This window comes from Anser cygnoides, chromosome 9 (assembly GCF_040182565.1).
Source record: "Anser cygnoides isolate HZ-2024a breed goose chromosome 9, Taihu_goose_T2T_genome, whole genome shotgun sequence".
Lineage (NCBI taxonomy): Eukaryota > Metazoa > Chordata > Aves > Anseriformes > Anatidae > Anser > Anser cygnoides.
The window spans coordinates 14,114,880-14,137,997 of record NC_089881.1 but is presented as its reverse complement, the minus strand read 5'-3'; the positions used below and the strand labels follow the sequence as shown (position 1 = coordinate 14,137,997).

General features: G+C 55.3%; 1 long non-coding RNA gene across 1 annotated transcript; it reads right to left on the bottom strand.

Moving 5' to 3' along the window:
- Positions 1-304: 304 nt before the first annotated feature.
- On the bottom strand, positions 305-17,447 carry LOC136791429 (uncharacterized). Its single transcript, XR_010833469.1, has 3 exons — positions 15,720-17,447; positions 1,509-1,680; positions 305-1,131 (listed from the first exon to the last, which is right to left on the bottom strand). It is a non-coding gene; the product is annotated as an uncharacterized lncRNA (long non-coding RNA).
- Positions 17,448-23,118: the final 5,671 nt, after the last annotated feature.

Here is a 23,118-nt window from a genome sequence, read left to right as displayed (position 1 = left end):
CCCATAGAGCCAGGGCCGTGAGTTGCATTACTGCTGCTGCATGCATGAGCTATGCATGAGCTCCCCAGCCATGCCCGTCCTTGCCGAGGGGGAGCTTCCCCCTTGTTCCTCCGCCTGGCAGCACCAGACACCAAACTGACGCCTGCGCCTCAGCAGGAGCAGCCCAAGCTCTGTAACCACCAGCCCTGCCGCAGCCAGCAGAGGCTCGCTCAGCGCCGGTCTGTCTGCAGCGGCTCCCTGGTGACTGTTTTATCTGAGGCCATCCTGAACACCGTAAAAAAGCGCGATTCCAGCCCAGCAGAAGGACTATATATACAGTACACATATATATTTACGTGATCATTAGAGTTAAATGTGCCATGCTATAAGCTGTGTCTGACACCCCGCTGGTGTTTCCCCAAAGTGTTTTCCAAAAGTAGAGTCCCCAGCCAGCACAAGTGGCCCCATGAGTGCCCAGCCTACACCCACCAAGCCCCAGGCAGGCTCAGGGTCTTTCCTCCTCCCCACTTCTCTGTCCCTGGTGCCTCCTGGAGGCCAGGAGGGCACGGGGTGCCAGCTGCCTGCGAGGAGCCTGGCTTTTGCAATGCACTCCAGCCCTGCGGCGCGGCTCGCTCGCCCCAGCCTGCTGCTGTTAATTGAGTTGCCACTTTATCTGATGCCTCCCTTCCCAGACAGCACGTCTTGCTCAGTTGCAGCTTTCATAGCTTCATTACAAATGACGTATCTCATATCACGGGGGATGTTATTTACACAGCAGCTCTCGCTGTCTGACATCTGCATTTAGATTACAGCGCGGCAAAGCCCCCACGCTCCGTGCACCCAGGACCCAACGCCTTCCCATCGGCTCCTCTGTCCCTTCTCCTACAGGCAGGGGACTGTGACCCCCACAAGCCATGCTGCAAAGAGCTGCATGTGGGGCTTTGTCCTCAAGTGTCCCGCAGCAAGGCCAGTGCCACCCTGCGGTGCCATCCCTCTCCCCGGCAGGGCTCTGGGTGCTGAGGATGCTCTGCAGAGCTCATGCTCATGTATCTGCAGATACCCAGACCTGGTGTGTGTGGTGGCAGCGAGAGCTGCTGTAGGTAGCCAGCCACGGGCTGGACTCGAAACCAGGCTCCATGAGTTATTTATAAGCTACGGGAGGGAAGCGGCAATAAATAATACATTGGCACTCTCACATTCTGCAAGCATGAGTCTATAGATAAATATTTCATTCTCCAGGAATACGCACAGACTTGTTGATAAATAAAAATTGGAAAATGTTCCATTGGATGGCTTTAAATGTGACTCCAAAGTTGCATCCAAAGAACAGTGTGTACCTTGTATACAGCACAAAGATGCTAATTTTCCCCAGCAGAGGCTGCCTCAAATGTATCGTTGCAGCACACTGGGCACAGTGCCTGGTGTAGCACGCACACCCCAGAAACACACAGCCCCAGCTTTCCCTTCCACACCATTATTTTAACATCACTTTTATAACAACGGTATTCAAGCAGCTTCACTAATTATACCTTGTACCACCTGGGCTCGGGACACAGCTGTCAGGCTTCCAAATATTAGCGGAGAGACCCAGAAGGCAGCACGTTTCCTCTTCTAAGTGTCACTGAAGTTCACATTGTGCTCAGGCATGGCTGGCGATGCAAAGCTTGTTGCTGCTGTTTAATTAGGCAGGTGCCTTCTCCCCTAGGAAGAGCATGAGATACAGAGCATGAGATACAGCCACCCCCTGCCCCGCTCATGCTGCACCCGCACCCCCAGCAGCCACCCCCAGGACAGGCTCATCGCCCCTGCCCTCCTCCTCAGCAGGGACAGTCCTGCACCAGCACCTTTTCCTTTGCAGGGGGCTTTTTCCCCCACCCGCTACTTGTATGAAGCACACAGGGAGAGAGAAATGTGCTAACTGTGACGAGTCTGAAATGACACAACGTGCATCTTCAGTGCAACAAGTGCAGGAATTTCACCCCTGGTCTGATCTATTCCCTGTGTTGCAGGTCCCCTCTTCTTCCAGCCCCACTAGAAACCATCCGGGCTCTGTTATATGTCAGGAAATAAGTTCAGAAAGAAGATACATCTTTCCCATGCCCTATCTCCTCCTCCTCCAATACTGGTTTATCACCCTGAATAAACTGGAGTAATTGTGCAGAAAATTGCTCGATCCACAGCGTGCCCATGAGGAATTTCTGCCCTGGGTAACTGCCTGTCACCAGTGGCTGGGCCCCCCCAGCAGCGGTGTCCCAGGCACATGGGGTTGTGTAGGGGTGCTGTGGGATGAGGCAGGACGTCCTCCTGCAGGCCTGCACCGGGGTGGGCACAGCCTCTTGGTGCCCCTCAGCTCCCAGACACATCGGGATGAACCTGGACAATGCCGTGCGGGGCAGGGGCAGAAGCACCGTGCCCCCAAAAACACGTGCCTGCTCCCCCTGGCTGGGTGCCGAGGGCTGCCCAAGCCTGAGGTTTGCTCCCTGCGTGGTGCAGCCCCCACATCCTCGCCCTGCTCGTCTGGGTGTGCTGGGCTGGCTCGTCCCATGGGTGGCAGGGCTGCCACAGGGACGTGGGGCACCCGGGCACCCTGCTCCTCTTTGCAACACCACGGTGCTGGCAGGCGTTTTGGCAAAAGCTGGGCAGGGGGTCCTGAACCAGACACAGGTCCGTCCCCCACCCTGGCAGCTGGTCTCTGGAGAGGTCTGGGAGGGATGCAGGGCAGCAGATGTGGCTTGGCACAGACCCGTGTGGAACACGCCATCATTTTCACTGCTTCATCCCACAGCAGGGCACGGACAGGAGCAGAGCTGTCCAGAGGAGCGTGTATGCAGAATGAAGCCAGTGCTAAAAGGGACAGCTCCAGCGAGTATTTAAAACAACCCTGGCAGCAAGCCCCATCTTGCTGCTCCCTGGCAGCCCTGGGCACAACAACAGCTCTGGTAAATGGCCAGCACCTCACTGGAAACCTTCACTCACCAGCACTCAAAGTCTGTCCCTACTTAATCCCTGCACAGCAATTCCCCTCCTCATGAAGGGTATGCAAATACCTTTAGTGTTGATAAATCCCTGATGTATCAACTTCCAGGGATATTTAGGCAGCAAAATATCACTTTATTGCAATGCAAATGGAGGAAGCCCAGTCAAGGTGAGCGGGGAGGAGCGCTCGCACCTGCCCCTGCTGCTTTGTGCCAAATGAGCACCCCAGTTCTGCTGCTCCAGCACCGATTTTGCTCACCGGGCACAGCACAGGGTTTGGATGTATTTCAGTGAGCAGGGACAGGGAAGTAACCAGCCCTGGTTTTAAGGGTGAGGAAGCAGATCCTCCTCCCAGCAGATCTTCCACCAGGTTTCCTTCCCCAGAGCCTTTCCTCACCCTCTGCCCCTCCCCTGAGATAGCTATCAGTGATACCGCGGGTTTAATTAATGTTTTTGACTTCCAACACACTGATGGGATTTCTCCTCTGTGCTTTTGCCAGGAGTCTTCTGATCCTGCCAAGCAGCCAGGAAATCTGGGCCAGGAAGAGCGGCTCCCCACCTGCAGCTGTGGGCCAGGCAAGGGGCTGTGCGCGGACACTCAGATCTCATGCTGGGCATCGCATGAAAAGCAGCAGCAGCCGGTGAAACATGGTCCTCCCTGCACCCCAGCACCAGTCCCAGCCTCACTGGGGCAAGAAAAGGGACCGTGACCCACGGACAGCTGTCCCTATTTCCCCATGGTAGCACAGGCTCCCGGCAAGCTTGATGGCACTTGTCCCCAGCTCTGCTCACTCCTGAAGCCAGGATCACCCCTCTGGTGTCACGGCCACCTCCCTCAGGCAGGCACACAACACTTTGACCTCCATTCCTTGCTCTGCTCCATGCCTCCAGCCCTTGCAGGCTGCCCCCAGGGTCCCAGACACCTGGGCACGAAGGTGCGTGCGGGCCGGCACGTGGCAGCAGGGAGACGTGCGTCCAGGCAGCACCAGAAGTGGCCGGGAGCCTTAAAAGGGCTCTTTAGCTCTCTGGTCCACTGCTCCTGTCATTACAATTAATTACTGACCAGCCAGGGTGGCTCCCCTCCATCAGGCAGGGCTCCCATGCCCACAGGATGGGTTTGGGGAGGGCTGGTGTCCCCAGCCACATGCAGCCAGAGGCACCAGCAAAAAGAAAATGGCCAGGACAGGACACAAGCCTGACCAGGGCACGGGCAGGGAGCAATGCACAGGGGCAAGCAGGGAACAGATCCTCTCCAGCAGATGTGCCCTGTGCTCCTGAGGCTGCAGGTACCAGGACTACTGCCTCCATCCCCACCACGCAGCCCCAGCCCCTCTGTACCGAAATAGCTGCTCGGCCCCAGCCTCCAGCTCTGCCTCCCTGCTAACCGAAATAGCCCTGCTAGCAGCTGGTGCATTGCCGCCGTCCGGGGCCTTTCTACTTCTGTCCAAGATGCTCAGACAAGGTAAAATTAGATTTCCTTTAAAACGCAGCCCTACTCTTAAAAAGAAATGCTAACAACACGCAGCCCAAGGGCTAAAGATGGAGCCAAGCCCATTAATACACTGGCGCCTTTGCCATCCCAAGTGGGATTTTGGAGCCAGCTCGCTGCACCACAGCCAGGGATGTGCTGCTGCTGCTCCAGAGCTGGCTCCAGCCATGGCTCCCTTTCCTACAGGGAGGCGAGGGAATCCAGTGCAGGTGGCTGCCTCTAATTACAGGGAGGGCTTCTTCCCAGGGTGTTTAATTAGTGCCAGAGGGCAGAGAGGTGCTATTAGAGCCAAGGCAGCCTCAGCGTGGTCTGGCAGACATGCGGCAGCGAAGGGAATCAGGCAGCAGTGGAGTGGGGAGCTCACTGCACCGGATGGGAGGTCCCCAGCGAGGTCAGAGAGCAGTGCTGGGGACACGCTCACCTCCTGGCTGCATCCACACTGCCATGGGGGAGCGGGGAGGTCTGCAGTAAGAGGAGGTCCTGATCCTGCTTCTCCCCCTCCTGCTGCACTGCCATGCTACAGTGCTTTTGTGAGCCCCAGAAAACCCCCACAAGGACCGCAGCATTTTGCTAAGCCTATTAATCAAACCAAATTTGGGAGCTAAAACCTTCCCATAGAAGTGCTGTCTGCACCTAGAGCAGGAGGTGTCCCTCACCAGTGGCCAGGGCTGCAGGAGTACCGGTGGGCAAAACATCCCCCTTGCAGTGAAGCACGGGGTCATCAGGTTCAGCAGCACGCCCTGGGGAGGAGCTGTGCCTTTCCCAGCCATCATCAGCCTCAGGAGCAGGCTGTGAACTTCTCAGCTGTGCTCATTACTGCCAGTGAGCCGTGAAGCCCCCCTGCAAGCCCTCCTGGCTCCGCAGCTGAGCCGGGGGTGCTGCTGCCTGGGCTGCTTGGTTAAACGCTTGCTGCGAAGTGGGCTGCTTTCTGCGAAACTCGCTGCAGAGACCTGCTTGCTTCCAGCATGGGCGATCGATGCACAGACCTCGCTGTGCGCAAGCCTGGCTGGTCAGAGAGCTCAGCCCCGGCTCTGGCTGCTTCCCAGCAGCCACTTAACCATTGCCTGGCAGTGGGGCCCCAGCACTAACATGGTCACTGCCGCAGCCACAGGCAGCACTAGGCCAGACGGGGCTGGCACGCATCCCTGCCACAGCCAGGGTGCCTGTAGGCACTGTTGCACCCACACCTCCAGCAGCATCCTCGCTCCTGGTGGTCTCTTCTCTTCTCCACACACCCCACAGGCACTCTGGCCATCACAACAAAGTGCGGTAGTGCTGTGCCGGGGTGCCACGGTGGGGAAGACCTGCACCAGCCTTCCCTCCTGCAGTGCTGCCCAGCACAAATCCCATTAAACACTCCAGGACACCACGCCTCGAGCTTCCCCAATGGACATAAGGTTACTTGTAACACCCTAAGCTCCTCAGCAGATGACTGCTTGAGACCATCAAAGAGGACTTAAAAGCTTAAGGCAGGTAAACGTTTAAATTGCTCTAAGCCCCCGTGATGCCACAGCCAGGCCAGAGGGAAGTCCCCATGATACAGCCTCCACTGGGACCCCGAGGTCTCGGCCACCCCCCGACCGCATCCACACCACGAAGGCTCGCCCCACCACGTCTCCCCTGGCACCATATTTATTTTCTGTCTAGACGCTGGTGGATTTGATATGCAGCCCTCTGCACCTCTGCCAGGGCTTCTGCGCCGTTTCATCAGGAGAGCAATAAAAGTAATGGCTTTCTGTGGGCAGTTGCACGCTTAATTCGAGCTCTACCCACTGAAAAGCCTGAATGAAATTGCACAGAGCTCAGTCGGTGCCCCAGGAGTGTTTTCATAAATAAATCTTGAGGTTTCAGTGGGATCTTTAATACACACTAAGTAGGAGTCTGTCACAAATATGTCCTCTCGCTAAGGGACAGCAGAATAGATCTTGTTTACAACAGCAGATCAATCCACACAGATTTTCCTCAAGTGGTTTCTCAGTGTCATTAATGACTCTTCCCTTCTGGTTGCACAGAACTGTATTTGCAGGCACTGGGTACCGCAAATTACTTCATTCGCTTTCAAGGCACCGAAGCTGCCCTTAAGCTCAACATTGCAAGTTATTGCAAGTATCTGCCCTTCTCGTCTCTGAGGAACCATGAGAAGAGCCTTGCTGCCTGTCTCCCTTCCCAGTTCTTGTGCTCCGACACGTTCGTTTGCAGTGTGGGAACAAACCGAGCTCTCCGGTTCATGCCACGTATCTGCCCTGGGGGTGGCTGTAACGCAGGAGGACCCTGGGCACGGGACGCTCGCCCTCCCCAGGCTCCGTTAGCCCAGCCGGTGCCACTGACACAGCCTTCCCAAACGCACCCTGAAGGGCAGGAACAACCTGTCCCTTCCCAGAGCTCGCTGCCCACCTTGGAGCAGGGCTGGCTCTCAGATTCCCTGTTACTTCTACAAATATTTATTCCTACAGCAGCAGCCTTGCAGGCACTTCAGCTTGCTATTTAACTTCGCTGGGATATACACCACCTGAAGCACACAGGTGTTGCAAAGGCAACAAAGCAAATTAATGTTTTACTTCAGCAGAAGGAAGATCCCATCCAGCCAAGCAACTGCACACCCACACAACTCCGTTTCAGCACCCTTCTGGCCGAGCACAAGGGCTCCCATATCCCATCCCGTGTGTGGTGCTGCCGCAAGCCCCACACCTCCTCTGCTCCTGGCCTCTGCTCCCACTCTCAAACAGGCACAGGAGGAGCCCCAGCAGTGGCAGCCATGGCAGGGAGCGACCCCCAGCAGGCGATGGATCACTGCTGTTAGCCCTGCAACAGCCGTGGGAACCTGCTCCCCAGTCTCTCATGGGTTTTATCTCTGTGTGAAGCCATAAGGAGAGGGGGAAAGGCAGCCAAGCACTTTGATGTGGACCAGTACAGAGTTGCCAGTGTTCAGGCAGTCACCTCAGGCTCCTCAGGTCAGCAGAGGATGCTGGCTTCCTCCAGCTAAAGGCCCAGACCTCTGAGAAACACTCCAGACCCAGGAACCCCGCCAGGGGTGAACACACACTTGGAGGGGCTGGAAGATTTCCACATGAAAGGCGGAATCCTCCATATGAAAGCAGGACTTGGGCAGAAACACAGAGACTGCAGCGTGACGCTAACATGAAAAGCAAATTCATGCATACGGGCTGTGTGTGAGAGCCTACAAACACCCGTTTCCACGCTTCGCAAGTGCGGGCTCGCACCACGCGCAGGAGGAACGCCCGCAGGCCCGGCCGGGTCCTCACGCTGCCAGAGGCCGCTCTGAGAGTCCTGCAGCGGGGCCGGGAGCCCAGGGGCACTCTCCTGCCTCTGCACCACAGTGGTGGGACCCCACAGCTGGGTACAACTGCAGGCCCTGTCCCAAAAAGCACAGCTCCAGTCACACCAGCACACCCGGGAGGCCCCTGGCACAGCAGGCGTGAGGCACGCAGCTCCCCACAGCTGCTGTGTCTTCATGCTGAAGGATCCCCACATGCACTTCACCACTTCTTTAAACAAAATCCAAGCCCTGGCCGTCAAATTGAATCCTTTACCACAGTGCTAAGCTCCGTACGAATTTCAAGCCCTAAAAAAGCAATTGATTATGAAGCTATTTAAGTAATAACCATACAATTACATCATGAGAGACAGGGAAATAGCGAGAGAATTTATAAAAAAGCCTGGCTTACTCAGCTTTTAATGTAGCACAAGTGTTCACTCAGGCATTCTTGGAATGAGAATTTTAAATTAAGGCTGATGATAGCTTGAAATAATATGCTCCATACTGTCTACAAGGCTTTTATTTTATTAACTGCTGCATCTCGAACAGGATGATAAATTCACTCAGTACTGGTCAATTAGCACTTTTCCTTCAGCCTGTGTTTTCTGCAGATACATCCTCTGCAATCCAGTCTGTGCTGGTGCTGAGCTCTTGCAAAAAGCTTTCCTGTTCAACTGAATTTAATGACTGAGAGGCTTGCTGTTGGGCAAGTCCTAGTCCCTGGGGTGAAACCAAATGGGACATGCCTTCACATCTCTCTGCTCAATGCTTTGACACTTCTTTTTAACTAATATCCCTGAAGCCCCAGGGAACAGAGCAGCACATTCCTAACCCCAGCCCTCTAGTCTCCGTGCCCTGGTTTGGCTTCATTTCCCCTTTCTAGGTTCAGACCCACTCCCATTTTTGGGAAATACCTTCACCCCCTAGCTGCCATTTCTCTCTCACCCTGCTCCGTCACCAAGTTTGTGGCAGGGTCATTGCTTGGTCTCTGCTAACAATAGTGACAGGACACTCGCTGATAGGTGAGGCACCGTGTCCTCGCCTCTTTGTGAGGCCCTCAGCACCCTGGGGAGCCCCCTTGGCTTGGGACCCTGGGAACATGCTGGGAGAAAGAGCGAATGACTTAAGGAAATGAACACGCAGATGGGAGCAGCTGCTTGCTGGCATCTTGCTCAGGACGCCATCTCACCCAGCAGCCCAGCTCCAGCTGTGGCCCACGGCAGGCTCCCAAAGAAAGGAGCAAGAAGAGGGGCAGTTTAACAGTACGTCCCAGCACATGCTAACAGCCATCGAGGATTTGTGGCACTGGGACTTTCTGAGCCAGAGGTGATACCTTGTCTTTCTAGCCTCCAAGGGACACATTTTCAGAAGGAACTACCCCAGTTTGCTGTATCTTAAACAGCAGCCCTACGGAAAGCAGATCTGGTTCCCAGGGAGAGCTCGTCACCTGCCTGACCCACAGCAGAGCCCAGCGCTCACAGCAAGGCCCTGCCCTGGCTGCAGAGCAGCACGGGGCTTTCTCAGAGCTCATTGAGAAAACGCCATGCACAGCCCCTTCCTGACACCTCCCCGCAGCGCTGCAGAGGCCCTGGGGATTGCTGTTAGCACAGACCATCTCCTGCACAGGGCGCTGCCTCCTCAAGATGCGTGCTCCTGCCAGGCTCAGCACCGAGCAGAGCCCTCCTGGGAAGCTGGGAGATGGCCCCGGGCTTTGCTGAGATCAGGAGGACAAACTGGGCAGACTGGTCGCTGGGGCTGCTGTGGGAACGCAGAGCATTCGAACGAAGCCTGGCCTAAATACAGCATCTCATTTAAGGACATGAAAGGCGGCAGCAAAGAGCTCTACTGATTTATACTCAGGATACAGGTACAATAAGCAATTCAGTAAATAAAATGAAATGCCAGCTGGGGAGGGCTCACAGGAAAGTTTCCCCTTAGAAACAGCTGATTCTTCAACAGTCTGACATTGCAAGTGTCCTAAATTCCTTAAACCGGACACGTAACTGGAAAATGCCATGGTGGCACCACCTCTGCAATGACACAGGAAAATTCAAGTCCCAATTCCCCCAGCCCCTTCCCCTGCCTGGTGTTTTTCCATGGCCTGGTTATCCTTTGGACATGTCCCAGGTTCCTTCCTGTGGTGGTCTCTGAAATTCATTTAAATCAGGAAATTACCCGGCCTGTTTTTCTCCACTGGCTCCGTGTGTCTGGGCTGACAAATGACAGCACAACGGGATGTCAAGCACCGTTTAACTCTTCACCACCAGGGCAGGACCCTTCTCTGTGACACCTGGCCTCTCGAGCATGGGGCTGAGCAGGGAGCCAAGCTGCATCTCAACAAGACCAGAAGGATCAAGGTATATCAAGGTATCCTGCTACAGGACGGGGCATGGGGGGGGTCCTATCCTGTTGGAGAGACCCCAGGCCCTCTGCAACATCTTGGCAAGCTCACATACATGGGAAACCTTCAGCCACACGGGGTCCTCTACAGAGGAGCTCAAAGAGCCGGGCTGCACCCAGGCTCAGCCCAGCCAGGGTCCCTGCATGCTCCAGCCCAAATGACCAAGCAGAGATTAACGCCAGAAGGAGAGTTAGAAAAGTTGATTAATCAAGACTTGGAAACAAAGCTGGCTTGATTTCTTTTGAAACGGAGAGCAGCCCCTCAGACAGCAGCAGGCATGAGCCTGCGCAGCTTTCAGTGCTGAGGAAGATAAGAGCTCGCCTGGCCTCGGTCCAACCCAGCTTGAGGGAGATGCATCATGGAAGCGAGCGGCTCAAAAAACCCACAGCGCCCACTCCCAAGGCACTAAGGTGGGCTTGTAGGACCTGGCCAGAGGCCGAACAGGGAGCTCAGCACCATCCTGGACCACACTGCTCCTTGCTTTGCACCAGGAGTCAGCACCAGGCACAGAGGCACTGTAACAGCCACCAGTGGGACAGTCACATCCTTGCCCTGCGTGGGGCCGGGCAGGGGTCAGGCACTTCCAGCAAAACCAGATGGGCCAGGAGAGCCAGGAGCTGATTCACAGGCACTGGCAGGAGCTCCAGGTGCTGTGGCGGGAGCTGGTCAAGGGGATGAGAAGCACTGCTGGTTGTTTCACAGCCTGCACTGGCCCTGTAAATCAGATGGGGAGATGTAGCAGACTCATCATGGTGAGATGAACCTTTTTTTTTTTTTGCTGGTATTATGCCAACACCATTGAGCCTTGCTTCATCACCCTCTCATTTCCAGTGGCTTTAAATAAAAGCCTCTTCCCTGCACTGTTTGTGATGTGGGTAAACAAAGCGCCAGCTCCTGGCCAGAGGGCTGGGGAAGGCAGCAGGGCGAGCCAGCGCCGCGCACCCCTCTGCTCGCAGCACCAGGACCAGATGGGGCTGAGCTCCCCGTCCCTGCACCCAGGACCATGGCACCCAGTGGCCCACCCCAGTCTGTGGCAGGTGGTCCAGGCACAAACCACACCAGCAAAGGGAGCTATGGCTTTAATTAGAAACAAGCCTCCCCTGTTAAATAGCCCACAACACTTCGAGTGCTGTTTGTAAGGAAAACATTTTATTTCCAGGGAGATAGCTGACTTACATAACAGCTGTAAAACCCCATTAATGAGAGGATAAGAGCTCTGTAGCTGTCACAGAAACGCACTGGTTCATTTTTTGCCTTCAGCATTGCTTACAATTCAGTCTGCACTCAGGATCACTCATTCGGCAGATGTTAGCATGGCAAACTTGAGTTATCAGCACTGATGGTCCCGACGGCTGCTCGCTGGGCTCCTGGGGGCTACCACAGCCACCCACCCTCCCAATGCTGAGGGCAGCCTGCAAGCCAGCCCCCCAGGACAGCACCACCCCTGGGCTCGGGGTGTGATGGCACTGGGATGGGAGGGTGCCCAGTGCAGTCCCCCTCCCACAAGGGCAGGGAAAGACACACGTGAACACCTCCCAGCTTTACAGATAGAGTGGTGAGTCAATTAAACCCCTCTGCAGTTTGCTCTGTATAGTATAACTGAACACCACTAAGAGCTTCCCTCCCTCCTCTTTAAGGAGGCACAAAATCCCTGCTGTAAGAACCGCAGCACGAAGTTACACCACAACAAAAACCCCAGCCCAAGCATGCAGGAAACATTTGGGGCAGAAGGGCTCTGACAGCACCCGCCCCAAGCACCTCTCATGACTGACGCATTTAGGATGCTGAGACACAAGTGCATTTTGTGTTGCACAGAATTGCAGTGCTGTGTCTCCATTTATTTGATTTGTATTGCCTGAAGGAAAATGCTTTTGCTGTCTTCATGCACTCACTCCAAGCATTCAGCTTCAAAATAAAAGCTCCAGGGACCTGTCATCATATGTTTTCTTCCCCATAAAGGAAGGGCAAGAAGCAGCCTTTTCAAGCTGAACTGCAGAAAAGTGCTCAAGACCTCTGCTGCTCCTTCACGTTGCTCAGAGACGACCTTGCAAAGTTCGCTTTTTAAAGCAGCTCTCTCCTCCTGCTGTAGTTTTACATTAGAGCTGCCATGTCCTGACTTCACTGCTTTACCTGGAGGACTTTGATAGCTTTTGGAGGAGATGGAAAAGGAGCAGCACTGCTCAGGCTCTTCCACCCTGAATAAATGCTCTCAGGACTTGACCCAGCATAGCCCATTGCATGAGCGATCTCTTCCACCAGCATTACAAGCGCTCACATGTAGCAGCCTGGTGCGCCTATGTGGGATGGGAACAGGTCCTGTCTGCTGGGGTCTGGGCAATTCCCCTCAACGCCTGGTGGGCTTCAGCAGGATTTCCCCCCCCCAGCTGTGCAGAGGGCTGTGGATGGGTACGTGATGTGTGCAAGCACACCGTGCTCAGCCCTGCTCCTCCAGCCCCATGCATGTAGGCACAACCCAGTGCTGCTGGGAAACAGAAAACCAGTTCCCCAGTTTCTCCCAGTGCAGGTACTGGTTTCTGCCCCAGGTGCCTCCGTTTTGCGCAATGCACTTCCTGCAGTGCTTGCCCCAGAGCCCATCCTGAAGCAGTGTGGGACAGCACTGCCTGCAGGGACCCCAGCACCTGCTGCTACCTGCAACCCTGCAGCACCCACCTGCAGCAGCACAGCCTCCCTGCCAGCCACAGAGCTCAGTCCTTGCCCTTAGAGTAGGGAAGGAAAAAAAATATTTGAATCATTTACTTTGCAATAGAACAGTAAATCTACAGTCATTTCTACTTCTGCACTGCTGCCAAGCATTGTTTTGCTCTAAAAGCTTCAGCTTGCTCTGACAACGCTGTTCATGTTGTACCAGATCTCTCACCCTCTCCTTCTGTCTCTCACTTTCTTTTCACCTCCCCTTCCTCCCCCTCCTGTTATTTCCATTTCCGTTTGGGGAAGCAGCAGAGATGAAACACAGGCTTCCCTGGCTACTCCTGCAGGCTCTGAATTGCCCAAACCAGCCAATTTGGTTCAGCCTCTGCTCCTCTTTTGCTCGCCGCTGACAGTCTCTGCAAAGATCGTGATGCATTTACTCTTCTGGCACAGTGAGAGCGATGGGACAGAAGCGCTCCGAGCATTGTTAAAGGATCTGCAGAGAGGCTTCGCAGATGCAGGGGCTGGAAGATTCAGAAAGCCTGAACTGGCCCAGCATGGGGCCCCGCTAAATGACTTCCCTAAAATCAATGTCTCAAAAAGCCTTGCTGGAGCTGAGCCGTGCAGATCTGCACCCGGACCAGCCCGTGCCGTGCCATGGCTGCATTTGCCCCCGAGCCAGCGCTCCTGCCCAGCGGCCAGCACTGCCTGCAGAAACCACCTGCCAGCTCCCTTTGCTAGCTTCCCCACTGCCCCTAAGAAAAAGATGAGCCTTCAACACTCCTGCAAACTGCAGTGAACTCAGGCATCGGGGATGCACAGAGGTGACCCGAGGCAATCACAGCTCAGTCAGCAGCAAGGCCGTGGGTGTTGCTCACCCCGAGAGCTGGAGCCTCCTCTGGCAGCTCCCTGCCCTACTTCTCTTTCATAAATACATAATTGTGACATGGCATTACATAATTTATCACGTTACATCGAGATTGGGGCCATCCTTGTGTAGTTTATTCCACTGAGCTCTGGAGCTGACAGGGAGGAGAGAAACTGTACTGCAAGAGCACTCACGAGGGGTTTTTCTCATCCGAGGACTGATTGCCAGAGGCCCCCATGCTGCGTGGGCTGTGACCCCTCCAACAGCCCTCTCCTGATCCAATCTGCTTGGAAAGCTTTTGGGCTGAGAACGGAGTTTGAGAGGCGTCCCCGAGGACGTGAGCAAAATGCCTTGCACAGAGACCGAGCTCTGTGCTTGCTGCAGAGCTCAGCACCCCATCCTGCCTCCACCTGCCCCACACCCAGCACAGCCCCCAGCACAGCCCTGTAACCACTGGGGGCTAGAAAAAACCTGGTACATCAGCAGACTTACCCAGACATCCCGCTCCTTCCCCAGAGCTGCCCCAGGTGCTGAGCAAGCAAGGGGCAGCCAGTGCTCAGGTCACTTGCACTCCCCCAGCCCTCCCATGGGACAGGGAGGCTCAGCCAGGAACTAGCGGGAGCAGCAAGCAGTGCTTGCACCCACGGGGAACTTGCTCTTTCAACCACTTGTACTTTTCAACTGATTGTCAATGATTTTTGGAGAGGCCTTAGGGCTGCGGCTCAGGGCAAGACAGAGTAAGGGTGCCCAGGTGCCACCAATTCCCCCCCACAGCCAAACATCCAAGCCACAAGATGGTGTCCAGACACATTATACCCTGCCAGAAAGCATATTCCTTGAGAGAGATTTGTGAGACAGCCTAGGCTTCTTTTTTCTTTTAAACACTACAGTCCTGCCTGACAAGCAGGCTGATGCCTTGTAATCCCCTTTCCTCAAGGTTTTTAATGTCACCTGACATCCTGAGCAAGGACGCTGCATGCAAACAGATGCTCTGACCAAATCTGGAGCACAAGAGAGAATTAGAGATGCCATTTGGCCGTTCCAAGCAGCTCCTAGGGACCAGTTCCTAGTGTTGCATAATTTATTGTTTTAACCAATTAACTAAGTGACTAGAAAAATCTTCCCTCTTAAGACAAGCAGATAACACAGGTTAACAGTGCCATAAACAGCAAGGAGCACACGCTGCTAATGCCAGTCACCTGAGTCACCCGGGGGATGGCCTCAGCACCTTAAAACACTCAGAGCACAGGGGCAGGCTGGGACCCGAGGGCACAGGTGATGCAAAGGAGGAAAGATTTGGTACAAGGAAGCAATGGCTAAGGATGTGACACAGGGGGCACAGCCTCCGAGTCCTCGAAACTGGGCTGCCCTGCACTACAACGGTCAGAGCACCAATAAAGCTGTTCTGGAGAACAGTAAGAAATACAGGTTGCAAAGAGCTTCTGGAGGAGTCTGGTCCAACCTCCTGTTCTCGGCAGGACTGTTACAAACACTGGAACAAGCCACTTAGGTTTTGGAGACCCCCACAGCCACTTTTCTGGCGACCAATTCCAACACTGCACAGAAAGATGGGGGAGTGGGGAGCCCAGAAGAAAGCTGCCTTGCCAACAAGACAAGCCTTCAACAGGAAGGGTGTGCAGGGAAGGTGTTGCAGGCACACTTGGAGAGCACAGACACGCAGGGTGGGGACACAAGCCCTCTGTCACTGGGGGGAGAGGCTAAACAGCACCTGGAGGCTAACACAGGTCATTCACCAAAAGCTGCATCAAAACCTCCAGGAGATTTTCCCACATCCAAGCGGATCAAAGGCTGACCGGGGGTCCCACTGCCACCCCAGCTCTTGAACACCTCCCTAGAACATGAGGCAGGGCCAGTTTGTTATAGACACATGAGAACCAGCACAGTCCAGCCTCAGGGTCTGCGCATAGAAGTCCCAGACATCCCTTCCTCACCTTGGGAAGGCAGAAAGCTCCATCTGCCCTGCCAACACTGCTGCCCAGCCTCAGAGGGCCCCTGCTGCTCCCCCAGAGCCTTTGCCCCCAGCCAGCCCAGGAGGTTGCTGACTCCCCGACCCCATTACCTGCTCCTCTCCCAGTAATGCAGCTCTCGGGTGCTGCTGGGGACGGGTGCCACACGCACCTGGGGGTGGCCAAGACCAAGTCCCAGCCACAGCCCAGCATAAGGTGAGGTGATGAAGAGAGCACAGCCCCCAAGCAGAGGACTGGCCCTTCATCACCTAAATAGCCTGGCCAGCACCAGCTGGGGTGAGCAAAGCCTGTGGATGGCCAATAAAAAACCCAGTGAGAACAACGCACAGGTGTGCTATGTTATGGGTTAGTGTCGCCCAGGGCAGCTGCTAGTGTGCAGCTGTGTGAGAAGCCCCTGTGCCAGCCAGATCAGCCCTGCGTCACACCCCTGTGAGCACATTTGGTGCCTCTCACACCTACCGGCCTTTGTCACCACAGCCTTCTGGGGCATGGGGCTGCGGCCAGGAAGCAGCACCCTGTGCTCTGGGATGCTGCCCTTCCCCTGGGCACCTTCCTATTTCCTTATTTCCTTCCCCCTTCTTACCCCTGAGTCAGTCCCTGCGCAAGCCTGGTGTGATGGCAGCAGATGTGGCACACTGCTGGCAGTGCCTCGGGCAGGACAGGGGATGGGGAGCAAGCCTGACGTGTCCCATCCCTTCTGCTTCTGGTCTGGGCTCTGCCAGTGGAGGTGGAGGGGCTGGTGTGGAGCAAGCTGTGAACCTGCGAGTGAGCCTGGCTGGGGAGCTCATCATTCCCCAGCCTCCCAGATCAGCCGGGGTATTTTGGCTCTCCAGTGACCATAGGCTGAAACATGCCCCAGCCACGCCACGGCCTCCCTCAAAGGGCATGCAATTAAAAAGCAAGCCTGCAATTTGGTAATTTGTAGAGAAGAAATCAGTTGCTGTGTGCCTCTCGCCTTGGTCTGCCCGCTCTGGTGACGGCTGCTCAGGGGCTCCTGGGGAGGTTCATCCCCGGAGATGCTGCTCGCCCGGCCGGAGCCACGCGAGCAGAGAGCGCTGCCTGCGCCCTGCCCCGAGGGGCGCCGCGGTGGCGAGGAGCCTTCCCAAACACCAGCTGGGTAAGCTGTCATCTCCTGTGCCTGGATCAAAGGCCGGTACCTTTAATCGGGCGCATCCGATTGGAGATGTGCGAGTTATAAGGCCCGCTCCCTGCAGCGGGGTGACGGCTCCGGCATTCTTCGCATTTTCTCGTTGCTGCTGGAAGCTGAACGCGTGTCCCGTGTGACGCCCCGCAGGCCACAGCCACGCTCCCCAGGGTGAGGAGGGATGCTGGCTGCCCTGGCCCCAGCTCAGGGCCCCGCGGGGAACAGCACATCGTGTTGATGTTGTGCGGATCCAAAGGCACAGCCTGGGCGGGTGCTTGCAGGACTGCAGCTGCGCTCATCCAAATCTGTGCCTGGGGTGGCTCCTGCCCATGGGGGGCTCGCCTGCTCCACATGGCACAAGGCAGCTGAGGAAATAAAGAGCCAGATAAAGAGCTTATGTTTATGGCACACTGCATGTACCTCTGGAGCCCACAAGACTGACGGAAGAAGCAGCGAGCACGAAGAGAAACCTCTGCCCGGCCCAGAGAGGCAGAGGGTGAGAAGTCATGTAAAAAGTCATGGTACTTGATAAATATTTCTGTTCAGCATTTGGAGGGCAAGAGCCAAACAATACAGCATGTTATAAAATATAATCGCTATAAAACACTTCCCACCCTCCGAGGGCTGCAGGAAGATGTCAAACAATAGCTACCGAGCTCAGATTTTTAAATCAGCAGCTCTGACACATGGCAGGGCGTAAAGGAGCCGGGTGAGAAGCCACCTAATGAGCGTCCCCAGGTGCCTGGGATTTCCCCTGGTGCTGGTGCTGGTGACCTGCCATCGCCTGGCCGGAGTAAACAGGATGTCCCACGTCGGTGCAGCCCCTGCTGGCACCCATCCTGTGCCACGGGATGGGACGGCTGCTGCCAGATTTCATGGATAAAGGACTTGGAGCGGGGAAATGCAATCAGTGTCAATTAGCACAGTTTTATGGGAAAGGGATCTTGGCATGCATGCGATTAGTGTTACCCGTATCAGTCAGACTTGTGATCAGTCTGAGGTAAGAAGCTTGCGTAAAGCACTTGGCAATGGGAGCAGCTGGGAAGAGGGCTGGAGTGGATGTGCCTGAAACCCAGGCGCTCCGTGGGTCCCGCAGCATTGCTGCCCCAGGCAGGCACCTGGGTTCACAGCTGCCAGCCTGTGCCTCCCGAGCCCCGTGCTGCATCACCGACCCGGGGCAACAAGTCCTGCTCCTGGCAGCCTCATCGCTTGCCCGGCTTTGATGGAGCCTCTCCTACACAAACCTGGGGTGAGACACCTTTATAGAGGAGAGCTCGCTGCTGACAAGAAGCAATAAGGAACGCCTGGCTGATTAATATCCTGTCATCTTTGACATGCATGCCAGAAATAGAAGAGCGGATAAGAGGGTGACTGTCAGGAGCATGATTAGAGACCCACAGAGGGAAGGGAACGCGTGCTCCAGACTGCAAGGGGCCGAGCACAGCACCTGAGCCCCTGGCTAAAGATGGGTCCTGCAATCCAGTCTGGTGTGGAGGCCACTGGCTTCTCTGTCACTCGCCTGTAATGGGAGGTGTTATGCAGAGCTCGCCCTCAGCAGCAGTCGTGCTGGGCTGCTTCTGCCTGGGGATGCAGCGGCTCCTTGCAGAGCCCCCCACAGAGCCAGGCCACGGTGCTGAAGGGGCCGGCTGCTGGCAGGGCATCCCCATGCTGCTGTCACCACACGCTGAGGCTCCTCGCGCTGCCGCAAGCCTCGTGGTCTCTGACATCTCCATCATGGCCCCCTTGGCACTGCCAGCTCCTGGGCAGCCTGGTAGAGGTGGCGGCTGGCCAGGACATTGCTGCCTGCCCGCAGCCACCGCTCCTGATAGACTGGAGGAGTGCGAGGGGCCAGCAGGACAGGAGGCTGCGTGTTTTGAAACCCAGCTGCGAAGGGCGGAAGGCTGCTCCCCACAAGCATCAGGGTGCAGACTGGCCCATGGCCCAGTTTCGGTGGCTCCTCTCCCCCATGCAGGAGCAGAGCACGTCTGGGAATCGGGCGGTGACGTTGTGCAAGACCTGCACACAGCCCCTGCACACAGCTGGTTCCCGCTTGGCCAATTGTCCCATAGCAGGGGCAGAAGCAACACCCTGCATTTTGAATGAAGCCAGCCTATGAGCACTGGTGAGCCTGTTCAAAGCTTTTTGCTTATGATGTCTAATAGTGATAAGCCTCCCAAAAAGATGAAAGATGTCCCTTGGTGTACTTAGGAAGCCAGAATAAGGCAGGAACAAACACCAGCCTTAAATTACTGTGAAAGCTGACACTGCCTTTTAACATTTAATGTGTAAAAATCCTGCGTCCCACCACATCTTGAAAGGAGCTCTGCATTATAAGCGTGACTGATAACTACTGGAGATAATTCGTGCCTCCTTCTGGCTGGTGCAAAAGCTGCCAGCAGGTATTATCTTCCATGCTATCATTTTTCCCTCTGGAGCCATAGGTTCACAGGCTGTGAACATAAATCCATGCAGCAAATACAGCTGATGTTCTCCTAATGCAGCATGCACTGCGCAGAACAGGACCTGGCTACGGCACGACCTGGAAAAAAGGAACCGCAAATGTTCGGGAGTTTCCCCTGGCCAGGCAGCAAGCACCACCAAATCTGCCCTCATCCTTCACACCCCAGTGCCATGTGGCTCTCAGAGCACTGAGGAATTGCTCAGGGTGTGCTCTAAATAGCCCAGTGCCCCTGAAATCAAGAGGGGGACATGATTTTTCTTGGCACATCAGAGGCCGGGTGTGCAACTCCTCCCTGTGTGAGGGCCAGGCTACAGGGCGAGGTGTCCGTGACCAGACATCTCCACAAGGCCCTGTGTTGCAGCAGAAGCTGCTCAGACCCCAAAACACCCAAGTCTGGGGCTTAAAGATGATTATCTAATCAAGGAGGAGCCATGTGGTGCTGCTGCTTAACGAGGACAGTGTTCCCACAGCAGGGCACAGCCCTGCAGACACTGAACTGCAGGCAGGTCCTCCGAGCCAATGTGAGGTGGTGGGGCCTAAGGCCACCCGCAGAGCAGGAGCAGTCCCCGGTCACCCAGCCTGTGCCCTGAGCTGGTGACGGTGCCCTGCCACCAGCTGAGATGCTCCTCATGTCCCCTGTCCCTCCTCGCTGGTGGCTCCTGCCCCTGGATGGTGGCACACATCCGCAGGGGCTGTGGCCTCACCTCGGGTCTGCCTCGTGAGTCCTGGGCATTGGCCCAGCATGTGGGCTCCCCCACGAGATTGATTTTACTCTGATTTCTACACAAACTATCCCATACAAAACCCATGGGAAGCGTTTCTTTGGGGCTGAAATTGTTCACTTGGATCAACACAGCCAGCACCCGGTTTTTAGTTCGCTCTCAAGCTCTCAGGTCTTAACAACAGAAGTGCTGGCAGGTATTTCCACCTAGCAGTGTTCTGAAAGAGGAAAAATAGCTGAAGCCTCTGGGATTAGCTGCCCTTTCTGTGAGAAGCATTTATCATTGTTCATACAGCTCTCTGCAATCTTCATTTCCACCATCAAATGCGTGTGACCAGAGACCATTGGTCTATCTGAACACATTCCTTCTCCATCAAGCACAGACCGCGCGACGTGCCCCCATGCATACAAATCCCAGTTTGCCAGAAGATTTCAGGTTCCAGACAAGCCGGGCAAGGAGCGTTGCCGGCTCTGTGTGCTTTGTTGGCCACAACGCGCTGTTTATGTCCCTAGGAGTTACAGAAAGGACAAATATCTGCCCCTAGACCACTGCTATTGTACAGGTGTATTGAAGGCAAGGCAGATTTTGCAGCAGGAGGAGGCGCAATGCAGCCGGGGCTGCAGCTGTGAGGGAGGTGGGAGACACGGGGTGAGAGGGACGAGGGCTCTCCATATAGCACACAGTACACTGGGCCTCCTTTCAGCTCAAAAAAAATCCCATCTATTAAAGATTTGTGTAAAACAGGCATTCTCTCCGATTGCCATTGATACTCCCGGCTACAGAAGTATCAGAGTATTTCCAGCGGTTGTTTGTTATGGCAGTCTGAGGGGAGAATAAACCATCGTCTGGTTATTGCCCAGGCAGCAATGCGGCTGCGTTGGGAACATTTGAAAATATAAAAGCAAACTACAAGCAAATGGTTTGAGCTTTGACAATGTTTGCACATGATAATGATAATGTTAAACTTGTGAGACACTGTTCTACCACGCAGGCAAGGAAAATGAGGAGGAATATTTGCTTCCAGCTAATTGCTGAGCCTGTACGCTGCGTAACACAACAAAGAGCATTCTAAATAAGTTACCATTTGATCTTGAAGGTTGTGCAACAAAACTTCTCAATTGCCTTTTCTCATCATCAAAAGAATTTGGGATTACAGGGGAGATTTCATTTTTTCAGCTCTGAATACAGGGAGATGCCGGGGCGTGCCCTGACAAGCCAGCTATCCTCGTGCTTTGCCATCTGCGGGGCTCTCGTCATGTCTCCCGGCCCCAAGACGATCCCTCATGCGCGGGGCCAGGCTGCGGCCTGGGGCGGGTGATGGGACGGGGCAGAGGTGGTGCCCGTGGTCCTGTGTGCGCACCCGGTGCCCTGCTGGCACCACTGCTGTGCTACAGACCTTGGGATTCACCCCGTTATAACCGGCAGCCTGTTATCGTTTCGGTGTGACTGCTAGGCCACGTGCCGCGAGTGCCAGCCTGCCGCCCAGGCCGAGCCTCTCAGCCCCGCCTCGGCTTCGCAGCACGGCTCCGCAGCTCCTCCACAGCCACCGCACGGCTTTTACGAGGCCTGGCTCAAAATAAAAGAGTTTGATCTTCTGTATGCGACAGACTGCGACATCTTGTCTCTGGGGGAGAAATTAGAAGGAATCAAACGAGTCGGGCTCCTGGCTAACCCCGCGCCGCAGCAGCTAACCGCACTGCGAGCGCTGCGCCCGGCTCTCGGGCTGCTGCAGGCAGCGAGGGCCAAGTGCCCCGTGCTCCCGCACCTGGGATTTCGAGGAATTAGCACGCCTTTTGCTGTTTTGAACTTCAGTGGGCAGCTGGACCGACTGTGTGAGGAGCAGTGCCCCTGCCCGGTGCCCGCCCTGTGCCCACAGCTGCCAAGCGTTGGACAAACAGCTCCCCGGGCAGGGGCCGGACAGACAGACCCCGGCTGGCCGTCAGCCCGGCGCTGTGCTGGGCTGGATTCACCTCTGGTCAGGCTCACGCCTGCTCTTGCATCACCACGGGGCTGTATTTTACAAGCAGCTATAAAGGACGCAGAGGGTATCAATTATGGTTTCCAAACAACTGATCCGCAAAAAGCAAAGCTATTTCAGGCAGGATAAATGCAGCCGAGGCCATTACATGTAATTCACGTCTGCCCGCAGCATTCCTGCCCTGCTGACTTGGGAGCTCGGCAGCGACTCAAGCTCCCTGTCCTGCCCCAGATGCGGATTTGGGGACGGGGGGGGCTTCGCTTCCCAGAGCTGCTGCTTCCCCAGCACAACACCACGGGCCCTTTGCAGGGGGGCTCAGCGGGCACGGGCTGCAGAGACCCTCGGGCAGGAGGGGCTGCGGACCTGCACCCTTGTGCCTGGGACCACGGAGCAGTTGTCAGGATCTGTGCGTGATGCTGCACCCAGCCTGGCTGGTGCTCCTGCCCAGATTTAGCTGTCACATTTATTCATTAACAATCCGGTGCTCAGTTTTTATGACAAGCGTATGACTGCCTTGGCACTCCCTCCTCAGCCCAGTGTTATTTAATTGTTTCCCCCATTATTATTTGATAATGCATCCTACTACATATAGCTCTTGAGGGGAGAAGACGATCAAATGCTCCGCACATTTTATATCACCCTTGTTCTTTGCTGGAAAAAATTCACCATAGTGATGACTGGCGGAAGAAATTTAGCAGCATCTGCTGAAAATTTTTTGAGGTTTACAAGTAAATGACTCATGATAGCATATTTTATTGCATTTGGTTTAACAGTGCTGACTTCTTGCATTTCCTACTTCTGCAGTGTCTGCTGCTTTGAAAATGTGAAGCTCGGGTGGGTCAGCGTGGGCACGGAGTGCCAGCCCCAGTGGCTGTTTTACCATCTGGTATTTTCTCCTCCATCAGTTCCTGCTCGGGAGGAGCATTGCAGCCCATACAGCACTAACCGCTTCCCAGGCCACTGAGCAGAGATGCTGCATAATGGCAGGACTTTCGTTACCGGAGACTGTCCTAACACGGCAGATTCAGACAACGTCTGACTGGTTTTCCTGTAGGCCCATGGGGACTCAGCTCAGCTGAGCATCCTTCAGCTGGCCGGCTCTCTGCAACCCCCCCTCCAGAGGCGAGGGGCTCAGTCTCACATGCCCTGTACTTTTTCGCTGCTGCTGCTGGTGTTTTTAAGTGCC